Source organism: Mesoplodon bidens (genome assembly GCF_964165515.1).
Source record: "Mesoplodon bidens genome assembly, chromosome: 7".
NCBI classification, from domain to species: Eukaryota; Metazoa; Chordata; class Mammalia; order Artiodactyla; family Ziphiidae; genus Mesoplodon; species Mesoplodon bidens.
Window position 1 is genome coordinate 31,122,157 of NC_138164.1, and position 13,793 is coordinate 31,135,949.

The following is a 13,793-nucleotide window of genomic DNA, read 5'->3' on the forward strand; positions in this document are numbered from 1 at the left end:
TGTGACAACATTTGAATCATAAATTTAAAAAATCGACCTCAAAACCAAATGCACTATCTGCAAATTAAAATAATATAAATGCATAAAGCTTGTGTTTCATGCCATGCAAGAGATTGGCCTCCAAGCCAAGAAACGCTCTATGACAGCAAATGGGCTTGACTCCAGAAGATTCTGGAAAAGTATTTAGATTTTTCAGCATCTTTTAAGTTGGGTTGACTTGACAAGATGTAAGTTTTAGGAAATGCAACAGGCGTGACGATGAGTTCCTCAGTAAAAGCCACTGCCATCAAGTGCCACCTGTTATTGTTCAAAATTAAATGTCCTGAAGTCAACACATTTTCCTTGAAGTGCAGCTGAATTGACATCTCTTCTAATTTACTTTTAATTGGAAGATGAAAAGACAACTCAAGCATATTTTAAGAAAGGCTTTAAAAATTCCAGCAAGAACTTAATTCAAGGCATATTGGCAAAGGATTGTCAAAGCACAATGATCCTTCAAATATCTCAAGATGACTGGCTTTAAATCCTGTATTCATATTGCAGTAAGCTTAATCTTTTAAAATTAGGTGGTTAAGAAATTTAAATGTGTTTATCCAAACTGCTGTCTCTCATATTTCTCCTCTGTGGTTTGGTGCTTTCTGGAAGTTTGGGTACCATAAGGAGGACAGAACAATGATATCTGGCGCTCTGGCCTTACAGCTACTCCCTGAGGGCCAGGCCCTGCCCACTCCTCATGGCAGACCTTCCACCAAAGAACAAAATGAAGCCCCTGGTTTTGTACATCACTGTCTAGTTTTACTCTCTGCTGTTCTCATTACTCTGAGACTGAGACATAACACAAATTCAATATGATTTTACTAGGAATATAAAATAAATCACCAGAATCTAGTCTGCTTAAAACTTTGCCAGGGATTAAAAGGAATAAAAAATGTGTCTGACCTCAAGGAACCTGCAACAAAGTAAAGAAATAAGACTTATACAACTATAAGAAGTGTTTATTGAGCACCTACCATGTACCAGGCACTGTGATAAATGCTTTCCACGCTCTATATAATTTAATCTAACTTAATGCTTACAACATCTATATGACATAACTATTGTTACTATCCTCATTTTAGAAATGAGAAAACAGGCTTTTAGTGGCTAAGTAACTTGCACATAGAGCAAGTGTCAGAACCAGGAACAAAACCTAGGCCTGCCTCTCAGCAGAGGCCTCACAGTTACCTGGGATCTTGAACAGCTATTTTGGAGTGTGGTTGTCTCATTGTGAAGCTTATATTTCAACCTCTAGGTGAGGAAAAATGGGCTGTATCTGAAAAGCCAAAATTCCATTCTATACCCAGTACAGAGATACACAATCATGTTAATCAAGAAAGGCTAGGGGTGGGTTTCCCTGGTGACACAGTTGTTGAGAGTCCGCCTGCCAGTGCAGGGGACATGGGTTCATGCCCCGGTCCGGGAGGATCCCATGTGCTGCAGAACGGCTGGGCCCATGGGCCATGGCCGCTGGGCCTGCACATCTGGAGCCTGCGCTCCGCAGTGGAAGAGGCCACAGTACTGAGAGACCCACGTACCGCAAAAAAAAAAAAAAAAAAAAGAAAGGCTAGGGGTAAAAAGAATATTTGGCTTCAAAACAATTGCAGATACAAAAAAGAATAAAAGATAGAGATGTATATTAAAGGTTGGGGATAGTGTGAGCAAGGCCAAGAGTTGGGCATGAGTGTGGAACACTAAGGGAGAAATAGTGAATTCAGTGGCTGTGACTTGGTGAGAACAGATTGACTTTATTTGGACAATCTCTGCCACCCATCCAGCACTATTCCAGTATTAATCTTATCACTATGTGAATAGTAAAAGAAAACCAAAAACTAAAATTTTAATTAAAATGGAGAGACTATACAGTAGTATTTGCCAAACAGGCAGCCTGACCTACAAGTGTCCCAATAGAATCACTGTCAGGACCAATTTCCAGCTTTGGGCCAAGGGTTTGCTCTAAGTGCCACATTCTAAATATGGCCTGCATCTATTCCAATTCTAACAAGCAGATACAGCCTCCTTCTTCACTCTGAAACCGTCCCTTGTCATTGTGTGCCAGGCAGGGTTTATGAAAGCCATGGCAGCTGTCCCTGCAGCTCTGTTGAGTGGTGCTGGGTGGGAGGTCCTACACTGTAGTTAAAGTCTCTGCCCTTCAGTGCAGAGGGTGCAGGTTGAATCACTGGAGAACAAAAAAGGATGTGAGTTCCTGACACAGACCTCTGTGTTGTACTCTGGAAACTTACCTGAGCAAGTTAAACAGAGGTTGTGTAGGAGCACAGCTCGGCACCCCACCACTGGCAGAAGTTGAAAATTCAGCCAAACATCTGTTACCGTACACAACATTGACTTATATTCTGAGTCTTTACTTTTATGTGTGACTAGCTGAGGTTAGAGATACACCACAAACTCTATGAAAGACCCAGGTAATTAAGGCAAATGTATTGTTTTTCTTGAATCACTAGAATGATTGCTTGAAGTTTCTTCTTTACTCTATTTACAGCAACAACTGTAAATGTTTCTATAGAAACTTTTAAAAATACTTCTCCAGGATGAATATGATAACACCTATTCACAAGTCACAAAAAGCTTTCATTTTAGAATCAATTTTTGTAGAAATGTTGTACAACTGAGTAAATAACTAGAAACTCTGACCAACTGTATGATAGACTTTTTTTATATTAGTGCCACTTGTTAGATAATTTATCCAGTGTAAGTGGATCATAGGGATATTGATCCATGTTTTTCAAACTCTTTGAAAATGACAGATCAAATAGCCCACATATTCGATGGTAAGGGGAGTTCTACATACTAAGGAGATTACATAAGTCACGGTACTAAAAATTAGTTTTTCAGATTCATCATAGTCATAGTACACCCTAAGTATAATGTTATCGAAAACACTGAAGTAAAAACCAAAAGAAAATGGGTATGTACAGAATCTAAGAATGCTTTACCTTTCTTCTTTCTCTCATGCCCTCTCTGAAAGCCAAAGGCTTTTGTCATTGTCCACTGATAAACTGTAGGAACAGTGTGTAAAAAGTAGGCAGACAGGCATGTCCTCTAGTAAATGCACAGAACATTACTTTTTTTCCGAAATCATTAGAGGAAGCCTTGATGATGACATTCGAGAAGTGAGTCTTGAACTTCACAGCCCTGCCTTTTTGTCCTCATCATTGTTCATGAAAATAGACTTTCATAGCACCACAAGAACAGACTCAGAATAAATTAAGTTTACTAATTATCATGTCTGAGACTAAAAGTACTATGGCAATGCTCTGCTTGTGCCTTAACCTTTCCAGTATTTTGTGATTCAGTCATCTGACATTTACCTTTCACTCTTCCTCAGAAAATGTACTCTCAAAATAATTGGAAAAGGTCAAATTTCAGTGTTACCTTATATTTCAAAAAATGTTAACATGTCATATTGTCACTACTATTAATATGTAGAAGAATATATCTATACATACTAAACATATATATAGTTTGTCATTATACTTAGTCTATAAACATATAACACATATATAATATATGCATGTTATGTATATATATACACACATATATGTGTGTATATATATATATATATATATATATATGATCAAAGACATTTTTCAAAGCATAGTAATGATCTTAGAATAAAACATTATGCTTACAAATCTGGATTTTATTTTTGTTTCTTTTCTCACTTGTCCTTTTCTTTCTTTTTTCATTTCAATGATTTCAACTTTTTTTCCTAGTCTCTATATGTTATCTACCTCTTCTACTGAGTTCTTTTCAGTCTAGTAGCTCAGAGTATAGGATCTAGAGCCAGAAAATATGGGCTTGAATCCCAGCTCTGACAATTACCAGCTGTGCATTTTTCACTAAATTGCTTAACCTTTCTGGGTCTCATTATCCAAATTCCAAGGATTAAAAAAAAAAAAGCTAACATCATCTTCTGCATAAAATTTCTGTGAGGATGAAATGGGTTAATACCTCTTAGACTCAGAAAATCGTATTTGGCACATATAAGCATTCAGTTAATTACTGTGGAGAAAGGATATGGCTCTCAAATTCCTTTTTCTACCCTGTCTTAAATCTCCCCGTCTTAAACCTCATAAAATCTTATGACATTTAAGTTTCAACTCATGTTTCCCTGACTGGTTGATATACAGTGTCTGGAGCATTGTGCTGAGAAGGAATCTGAGGCCCCTGTGGAGAAAAGGAGGAAAGAGAGATATAGAGACAATTAACAATGCTTGCCATGCACATGGGAAGTTGGCCCTCATGCCACATATTTGCCATCCTTGAAAAAAAGGAATCATATTTGAACAATATTTAGGAAAATTTCAAGGCATATTAGTTACTTTTCACTGTAATAATTTTATTATCATTTTAAAATAATATCATAAGATGGTTTAGGGCAGGTACCATATTAAATTCCACTCATAAAACTTTTATTTAAAACCTATTATATTCATTGCAATGTGCTGTGTACCAGTGCCAATAGCAGTACTAGAAACAGAATATAGAACTGACTTATAATCAGTAGTTTGATGAGGCCTATTTTAATTTATTCATCCTAGAGAGCTATACAACACTTGGGAAGAAATTCTTCAGCATCCACAAAGTAGGAAATGAAGCCTGGACTCATTTGTGTTAGGTTCAGTTTACCTGCTAGGGTTTGTGGTTTCTTCTCATTTCTTAGAGGACATACCAAACCCACGTAAGGAAATCTTGGCATTCCTGATTGATTTCTACCTCCTTCTTGGAGGGTAAGCAACATGACTCATTCACTTCATACTTTTGTTTAATAAGATAGTTATCCTTTGGCTCAAGAAGTAGTAGGCAGTAATGAATTGATCACATGCCAGATTTTTTCTTATTAATTCATTTATGGGTCTAGCCTATTGAGTTTTCTCAAAGACGTGATTCAGTCGTCTTTCACGATTGACTAAGAGGTTACTGTTAATCCTCAGTTGTGTCATTAGTTCACTCAGCGTTAAGCCTCACTAATGAGGAGGAACAGACTGTCATAGTTTGTTGCTTATCCTTGATGCTGTCCATTCTGGAGCCCAGTTACTTTTCCTCACAAACCCCTAACTCAGGTCTGACCCTGGAATACGTTTGAGTTTTTCTCTCTTAAACCGATGACATCTGGCTGATGGCTTAAGAGCTCGGTAGGCTTTATAAACATAACCTTGGTGTGAGGAGTGGTCAAAGGTTAGAGCGTTTTGAACGTCCATCCTTCAGGACAAATCAGAAGTCCTCAAGTATTGTTTGTGCTTGGAAATATCATTTAATATGTTACAGGATCAGCACATTAAAAAAAAACCTTTATTCTCTAAGCAATCTGGGCTGAGGTTGTGGCATTATGGGAGGATAATGATTTTTCCAGCAATTCACTAATACTTATTGTTAGAGAATCTGGACATTAATTGTAGCCTATCTGCAGCTGACTGTAACCAAGGTTCATCCCATTCCTCCTCCTCCTCCAAGCAGGGGCCAGGCCTGCAGCCTGCTAGTATTTTACAATATATCATGGAAATTGCAAATATACTAATATCAAATGCATTATCATAAAATTAAAATAATACAATATTCAGTGTGCTTTGACCTGTGCTTTACAAGAGAAGTATCTAATGCTATTGATACTTTCATTCCAGTGATTTTTATGCATCTCCATGCCCGGTGCAACACCTGGGATATTGTGGGTGTCAGCAATAGGGGTTTATTCAGTCATTTCACTTAAAATTCAAACAACAGTCAGGACACAGTTTCTGCCCTCAAGGAGTTCTTAGTCAGACACAGGAGTCAGTCATGTCGCCTGTTCGATGCCATGAAAGTCCCCAGGAGAAGCATCAAGGTGTGGGAGGAGGAGGAGTGCTTTATTTCAGGTCAGAGAGGCTTCTGGTTGGAAGTAGCGCACATTTCAGACAAGCCTGCATTAGGCTGAAACATTGCTCCTTTTACCCTCTGGAAACAACGGTATTGGAAGTACCGTGGCTTGGCACGCTGCTTGTCTTTATGTAGCCTGTCTTAAAGAATGTTCCCCAGAAGCAGACTTGGAACGAAGCAATGCTTCCAGGCCTAGGACAAACTGATGAAGAGTTGGGGAAAGCAGGACAGGGAAGAAGAAATCTACACAACTGTCTGATGCAGACAAAACCCCACTAAGGGTAACTTCAGCCTGGTCCTCCAGAGGAATTCTGAAGTTCTACCTCTAGACTTTCATACCCTGGCCCATCAGTCCTTTGCTTAAGGGCTGCCCCAGGGGGATGCAAATTCCCAGGCATTAAATATATAAATATAAACCTTCAGTGGCCCAAGGGAAGCCCCCCCCCCCCAGAGAACACGTCACGTACAGGCATTTAGAAGCAAAAGCACACAGATGTCAGGAGGAGATGCGCTGTAAAGAGGTCTGCTGGCATCTGGAGAAGCACTGACAGCATCCACTCCACTCCCAATGTACAGTGCCAAGGACGATATTCTTTGTAACCATAGATTGTGTCAGAATTCTAAAATGCTACTTGGTTTTCTATGGATCTTTGGAAATTTGAGAAATAGTATCTGTTTTTGAGTCTGCAGAGGAGATGGTTAAGCTCTTCTTGAAATTAAGGAGATTCTGGGTTACTTGTACTTGGTGGTTTAACCCCAAGTGTGTACCCTTCAGAAAGAGGGCTGTTTCCACAGGTGGCTGCTTACTTCATTAAACTAAATAAGTGTTGAGAGTTACACATACATCCTGGACCAACATACCTCATGAGGCAGCTAGGTCCTTCAAATTGCCCACCAGTTGGAATTCCTTTAAGTAGAGGTATAATATGTTCCTCTGAAATGTAATTTTAATAAGGGTGATGCATTAACCAATTATGATCATCAAACTGAATGAATTTATCTAGACCTCTAGAGAATGAGACCCAGAATTGGTAACTTTTTTATTTATTTATTTATTTATTTATTTATTTATTTTTTGCGGTACGTGGGCCTCTCACTGCTGTGGCCTCTCCCGTTGCGGAGCACAGGCTCCGGATGCACAGGCTCAGTGGCCATGGCTCAGTGGCCCAGCCGCTCTGCGGCATGTGGGATCTTCCCGGACCGGGGCACAAACCCGTGTCCCCTGCATCGGCAGGCGGACTCTCTACCACTGCACCACCAGGGAAGCCCAGAATTGGTAACTTTACATGTAGGTGGGTCCAAGAAAAAATCCAGAATATGGGGCCATTCAATTAGACACTGTACAACCAAGAATATCATAGCAGTGTCCTTGGCTTAAGGCACAGCAGAAATGTAATAGAAGTCTGTGGAGAATGAAGGAGCCAAGGGCAGCCTTTACAAAATGCATCAAGGAGCACCAATGACTAATTTTTCCCTTGCATGGCCTACTTCACCGTATTCATGATGCTATTGCCACCAAAACAGACTTTGCATAACCCTTCGAGAACCATAACCCAAGGATTTATGTCACAGGCAATTTCAGTGTTCCCAGAACATACTGGGTGCTCAAAAAATATTTTCTGAATGAATACATTTGTTGGATGAATGTGTTTGGTGCCACTTGATACCCCAACAGGGCTTGCTATACCTCGGGAGAAGAAAAAGAGAACAGGCTTTAGGCAGAGAAAACTCCTGAGGGAGACCTGTTCAAGACTTGCTGGCCAAACACTTTGACATGAGACCCCCAGTAACCTCCTGCTGGCTCAGTCAGCAGTGCGGTCTAGTGAGGTACACAGATCTCTAATGCTGCGAGGCTCTCTCTGTCTGGCCACCATAGGGATCTACCCATAGACTGAGAGAGAGAACACACAAATCTGCCTTGACTTGGGTTCTTTGTTTCCCCACTTTTTGAGGACTGTATTCTGGTCCCAACCTTCTGGGTATCACCTTTCATCCACACCAGAAGAGAGATTAGAGTTGAGAAGAAGTCTGCCTGGGTGACACTGTGCAATCAGAATTGCCAGGGAGAAAGGGGCAGCGGGAAGCAGCCTTTATCTCTGCCCCCTTGGTTTCCTTTGTCATCAGATGAGGGGAGTAATCCTTGCTGTACACTAGACATCCTGAGATTAACGTGAGGTGAAAAAAAAATGATGTCTCTAAAGTTTTTAAAAATTGCTCCACAGAGCAAGACAGCTATCCTGAACAGAAAGTCAGTGATGGCATTCTACCCCTTAAGGGTTTCCATTTGCTTGGAATAATTGAGACTCTTCTACCAAAATCTCATTGACAACTAATGGGAAGAGAGCAAATATCAACCCAGTCTTTGACTGGTTGGTGGTAATTACCACCAACCAGGTAATTACCACCTGGAAGGTGGTAATCTGTGGGTCCATGGAATCCTGTGACTTTGGTTTTACCTCTCAGAATTTCTTTCATTCTCTCTCTCTTTTTTTAAAATTAATTAATTTATTTTTGGCTGTGTTGGGTCTTTGTTTCTGTGCGAAGGCTTTCTCCAGCTGCGGCGAGCGGGGGCCACTCTTCATCACAGTGCGTGGGCCTCTCACTGCTGTGGCCTCTCCTGTTGCAGAGCACAGGCTTCAGACGCTTAGACTCAGTAGTTGTGGCTCACTGGCCCAGTTGCTCCGCGGCACGTGGGATCCTCCCAGACCAGGGCTTGAACCCATGTCCCCTGCATTGGCAGGCAGACTCTCAACCACTGCACCACCAGGGAAGCCTCTCATTCTCTTTTTTTTTAAAAAACTGAGATATAATTGACATATAACATTATGTTAGTTTCAGGTATACAATATAATAATAATAATATAATAAAGTGATCACCACGATAAGTCTAGTTAACATCCATCACCACAGTTACAATTTTTTTCTTGTGACAAGAACTTTCAAGATCCACTCTCTTAGCAACTTTCGACTATACAATGCAGTATTATTAACTATAATTACCATGTTGTACATTACATCCAACTTGGGCTTTTTTTGTTCCCATTTTGCCTGGTTGCTAGCCAAACCACAAGGTATTCTATCCAGACCTGGGAGGTCACACTGACACAGTTCAGGCAGGCTGGCGACAGGATGTGTGAGGAACCGGGCAGGATGGCCCCAGCCTGCTGGTGCCAATGTGTGGCAGTGTGGTTCAGAGAAACACACAGAGCTTCAGAGACAGATCTGGAGGGAGACCCCATGCTGCCACTTACCACCCCCCGTGTGAGCTTGGACTAACGTTGAACTTTTCTGAGGCTCATTTTCCTCAGCTGTTTAAGAATGCCTTCCTCATTAGGTCAATGTGAGGATTAAATAAGAATATGTGCAAGAAGCACTTCATCTTTGTGGATCTTACAATTGAGCATCTCTGTCAGACATTGTGTGATACAATCCTCAGACATCTTTTACCCCTGGTCTTCCCCAGACACCCAAATCACTTTTTGAAAAATTCAAGTAGAGTTGATTTACAATGTTGTTAGTTTCAGGTGTACAGCAAAGTGATTCAGTTATATATACATATATATCTATTTGTTCAGATTATTTTCCCTTATAGTTTATTAAAAATATTGAGTATATTTCCCTGTGCTATACAGTAGGTACTTGTTGGTTATCTATTTTATATATAGTAGTGTGTATATGTTAATCCCAAACTCTTAACTTATCCTCTTCCCCCTTTCCCTTTTGGTAACCATAAGTGTGTTTTCTATGTCTGTGGGTCTATTTCTGTTCTGTAAATAAGTTCATTTGTATTGTTATTTTAGATTCCACATGTAAGTGATGTCATATGATATTTGTCTTTCTTTGTCTGACTTCACTTAGTATGATAATCTCTAGGTTCATCCTGTTGCTGCAAATGGCATTATTTCATTCTTTTTTATGGCTGAGTAATATTCCACTGTATAAACATACCACATCTTCTTTATCCATTTATCTGTTGAAGGACATTTAGGTGGCCTGACTCACTTTTGAGATACCTGTAAAATAATCCCAGGACAAGCCTCAGGATATGCACCTGGGCCAATAAAGTCCAGGCTAAGATGTGTGCTGACCTTTGCCAGGTAGTTGGGGGAGGGGAGTGGTCCAGAGGCACATCAAGGCCCACATGCCCCCTTCTCGTCTGTAGGCCTTGGTTCATCTGGATCTGAAGTTTCCCCTCTAAACTTCACATATAATTTGCCTTCAACATATAGCTGCTCTTCCTGATAGAGACAACAGTTTCATCCTGGGGTTTGTTTTTTGATACCCCTGGAGTCCCAATGGCATGGGCTTAATTATTGGCACTCCCAATCTTATGACTATTCCTCAAAGTTACCCGCCCCCCCACAGACCGAAGGGCTCTACTGCTGAGTCTTAAACACATTGGCACACAGAAACCCCACTGAATCAGAAGCCCCACCTTGACACTCCTGTGTGAGCCCCTTGTGCTCAGGACTCTTGAATCCCTTGAGTTTCTGTTCCCCACCCAAGACACGGTGCTGAGAACGGCAAGTCCAACACTAATTTCCCGTGGAACAAATATGCACTGAGCGCTCACGTGTACGAGGCACCACTGTGGATGGTGAAGTACACGCGAAACCTCTGCCTCCTCATGGAACCTGCATTCAGGAAGGGATAGTAGACCAGAAGCAGAATAAATAAGTGAAGCACACATTGTGTAAAAGGGTGATATGTGCTATGAAGAAAAATAAAGAAGTGAGTGAGTTGCAATTGAAGGGTAAGCTGGGACGAAGGTCTCATGAGAAAAGACCAGAAGTAGGCAAGGGACGGGATTTAGCAGATGTGTGAGGAGAACATTCTCGTGGGTGAACCTGAGAGCAAAGAGGCTGAGACCGGAGCGTGTTTGGTGTGCTTGGGGAACAGCGAGGAGGGGAGTGGGGTTGGTGCGGAGGGACGGAGGGGAAAGCAAGAGAAGATGAGGGCAGACAGGAAACAAGTGCTGGCCAGGTTGCTGTCCTTGAAGCCACAGATGGCAGAGGCTTTTATTCTGAGTGGCATCAGAAACTGTAGCAAGATCTTCAATCAGTGAAAGCAACATTCTTCCCCAGTTATCTCTCTGGGGCCTGATTCTTACCCTCATTTCTAGAAGCTGAGCCCTGTCTTTCTTCATCTCACATTGCCATCATCCCACGAATGGCAGGTTGGTGAGGAGATGCTGGGAGCATCAGAACTGGCTGGGTCAGAGCCCACCTGGTGACATTCTCTGCACACCTTTACTCTTGACTTACCTGCAGGAAATGAACTGGGTCAGTCACATCCCTGTATATACTCTCTCTGATTGCAGCTTATACATTCAGGCTTCTAGCTGAATCTTTCTTTTTCTCTTTTCCCCCATCCTTTCCCCATAATTTCCTTGAAATGGGCTATTTTGCCCTTATCATGTCATGAAACTGGCATCAGTCTTAGGGCTTTCTAAATATCTGTTAGAAGCTAGTGACAGGTGATTAGTGGGAAGATTCTGTATCCCCCTCTCTGCCCATTTCTATCAAGAAATTATAATAAAAGTAACATAGTGCTCGCCTCAAGAATTATAGGTCAAGAGGAGAACAGATAAGGGAAGGAAGGAAGGAAGGAAGGAAGGAAGGGAGGGAGAGAGGGAGGGAGGGAGGGAGAGAGAGAGAGATAAAGATCTAATCAACTTTTTTCTTCATGAAATTGACTGACTTGAGCCAGTGTTTCAGAACAAGATGCGCTTGGTTACTCAGTGGCCAGCATGAGCTATATATCCAGGTCACCCTCCAGCATCACTCTCTGGCTGAGGAGGAGTGATGCTGTGGTTCTTCAGTTAGCTGGCCTGGCTTGAGGACCAGCATGTCTTCCAGCTTCTGAAGCAGCCTGCCTGGCAGCCCAGAGCACTGTGCTGGCTCCGTAGCTTTTCCAAGGTCCCTGGTGACCTCTAATAACCCTGCTTATAACCATGGCCTTTGAGAAGGGGCCCTGAAGACTGTCTGAAGAGGGAAGGCAATTATGGCCTTGACTTGTATAAGGGCCCCATACAATTTTCTCCATCATATTATCTTCCCCAGTAATGTGTGGGACTCTGCTGTGATATTTGAGCTTTGCAAGTAAATGTGTTCAAATATAACCTGAAGAAAATCTAAAATTATAAAGATTTTTAAATGATAGCATTTTTATTTTATAGTTTGAGATTTTATCATTTATGAATCCTTATTATTTGTAGAAGATTTAGTAAGATTAGTCAGCAGCAGTTGTCATCTATGAAACACACATCAATGCCAGATTCTGTGCTAGATCTCTCCCTCCTGTCTCATGTAATCTTCAGACAACCCTATGAAGGAGATATTATTGTTTTATCAGAGATGAGAACATTCAAGCTTCATTAGATCACATAATTTGTCCCAAACCATGCAGCATTAACTGTACCTCATATTAATGTGGTAGAATCAGGACTTCAATAGAGGTCTGAAAACTACAGTGCTGTGGAAGCAGTGAAGGTGTTAGGAGTTAAATGCCTGCGATTCGTAGAGCTGTGGTGGCTTCTCTGGACAGAGGGTGGTTTGCAAGTGTTTAATGGTGTTGCACGGTGGGTGTAGCAGTGTTGCACAAATGGAAGGATGTATCTCAGCTCCCACTTCAGTCCCCACCCCACTTGCTATCACAGCCCATGGAGAACACTGCTCCTGAGGGGGACTGTGACAGCAGAAGTCTGCAGAGCCCCCCGTCACAGCGACAGCTTCCGCTCTGCACTGCCGTGTCCTGAGATCACAAAAACAAAATACTTACTTTGGTGGGTTCCAAAGGTCCACAACTATGAAGCTAACATACAAAGAGTGGTTTAGCTGCTTACCCAATTAGAATTCTCTTCCATTCCCTTATCATATGGGTTAAAACAAACCCTAGCTCCACAGTAGGAAGAACTTGGAGCCTGAGTTCTGCAACTGATGAAAGAGATACACAGAAGGTTCCGATGAGTATACAGACCAAGCTGTGTTTAATTCTCTTAGCAGAACATTTAACTCCATACTAAATAAAGATGACTAACAGATTTATTAAGAATCCCTGTGCCCCTCTGGTCATTTTTATATATTTGGATCCCATCTGACTACTAAAGTCAAATTTCTCATACCCAGAGTCAGAACAAATAGGTGAGCCCTTGGAGAATACCTGCTTAATGTGTACTGTTTTTCTCTGGGTGTGCTTCATGTGATATCTTACACATTTGCTTATTTTAATCTTCACATCAGCGCTCATATTGAGGTTTAGAGAAAAAAGGAGCTAACATTTTTCTGACTTGAGACCATGATTCTAATCCCAGACCTTTTGATGCCAAGGCTGGTACTTTCTGCATGCATTTTCCATAATAATAAAAGAAGAGACTATCTCCAAAAGGAAGAGTGTTGAAGCAATCTTCAGACGCTGGTCAAGTTGCTCCTGTCCATCAGCAGCGAAATTAGGCAAAGAAGAACAAATTGTCTTTCAATTTACCAGGCAAGGAGAGCAGCAGAAAGCATCTTGAAAAATGTCAGCCACTAGAGGGTGCCATTGCCCTTCTGTGCACGTGTGGTAAAGCACTCCTAGGATGCTTGCCCAGCCTGCCTTCAGGAACAGGTCCAGGTGAGAGGTCCCCAAACTTCTGAGGAGATATATATATATATAGATATATATATCTGAGGATATACGCCCCTGCATCTGCTTTCCTCAAAATTTGAGAGATCAATAAGAAAATTTTCCTTTAATCAAGTAGGGAGTTGCACTTTATGGATATAGATAATTTGATGTCTTTGAAACTGACTTCAACAGATTTTTTAACTCACTAAAAAATATTTTTAAATGACTAAATGAGACCCAGGAGGAAAACAATAGCTCATATTGTCTTTCTTGAAATA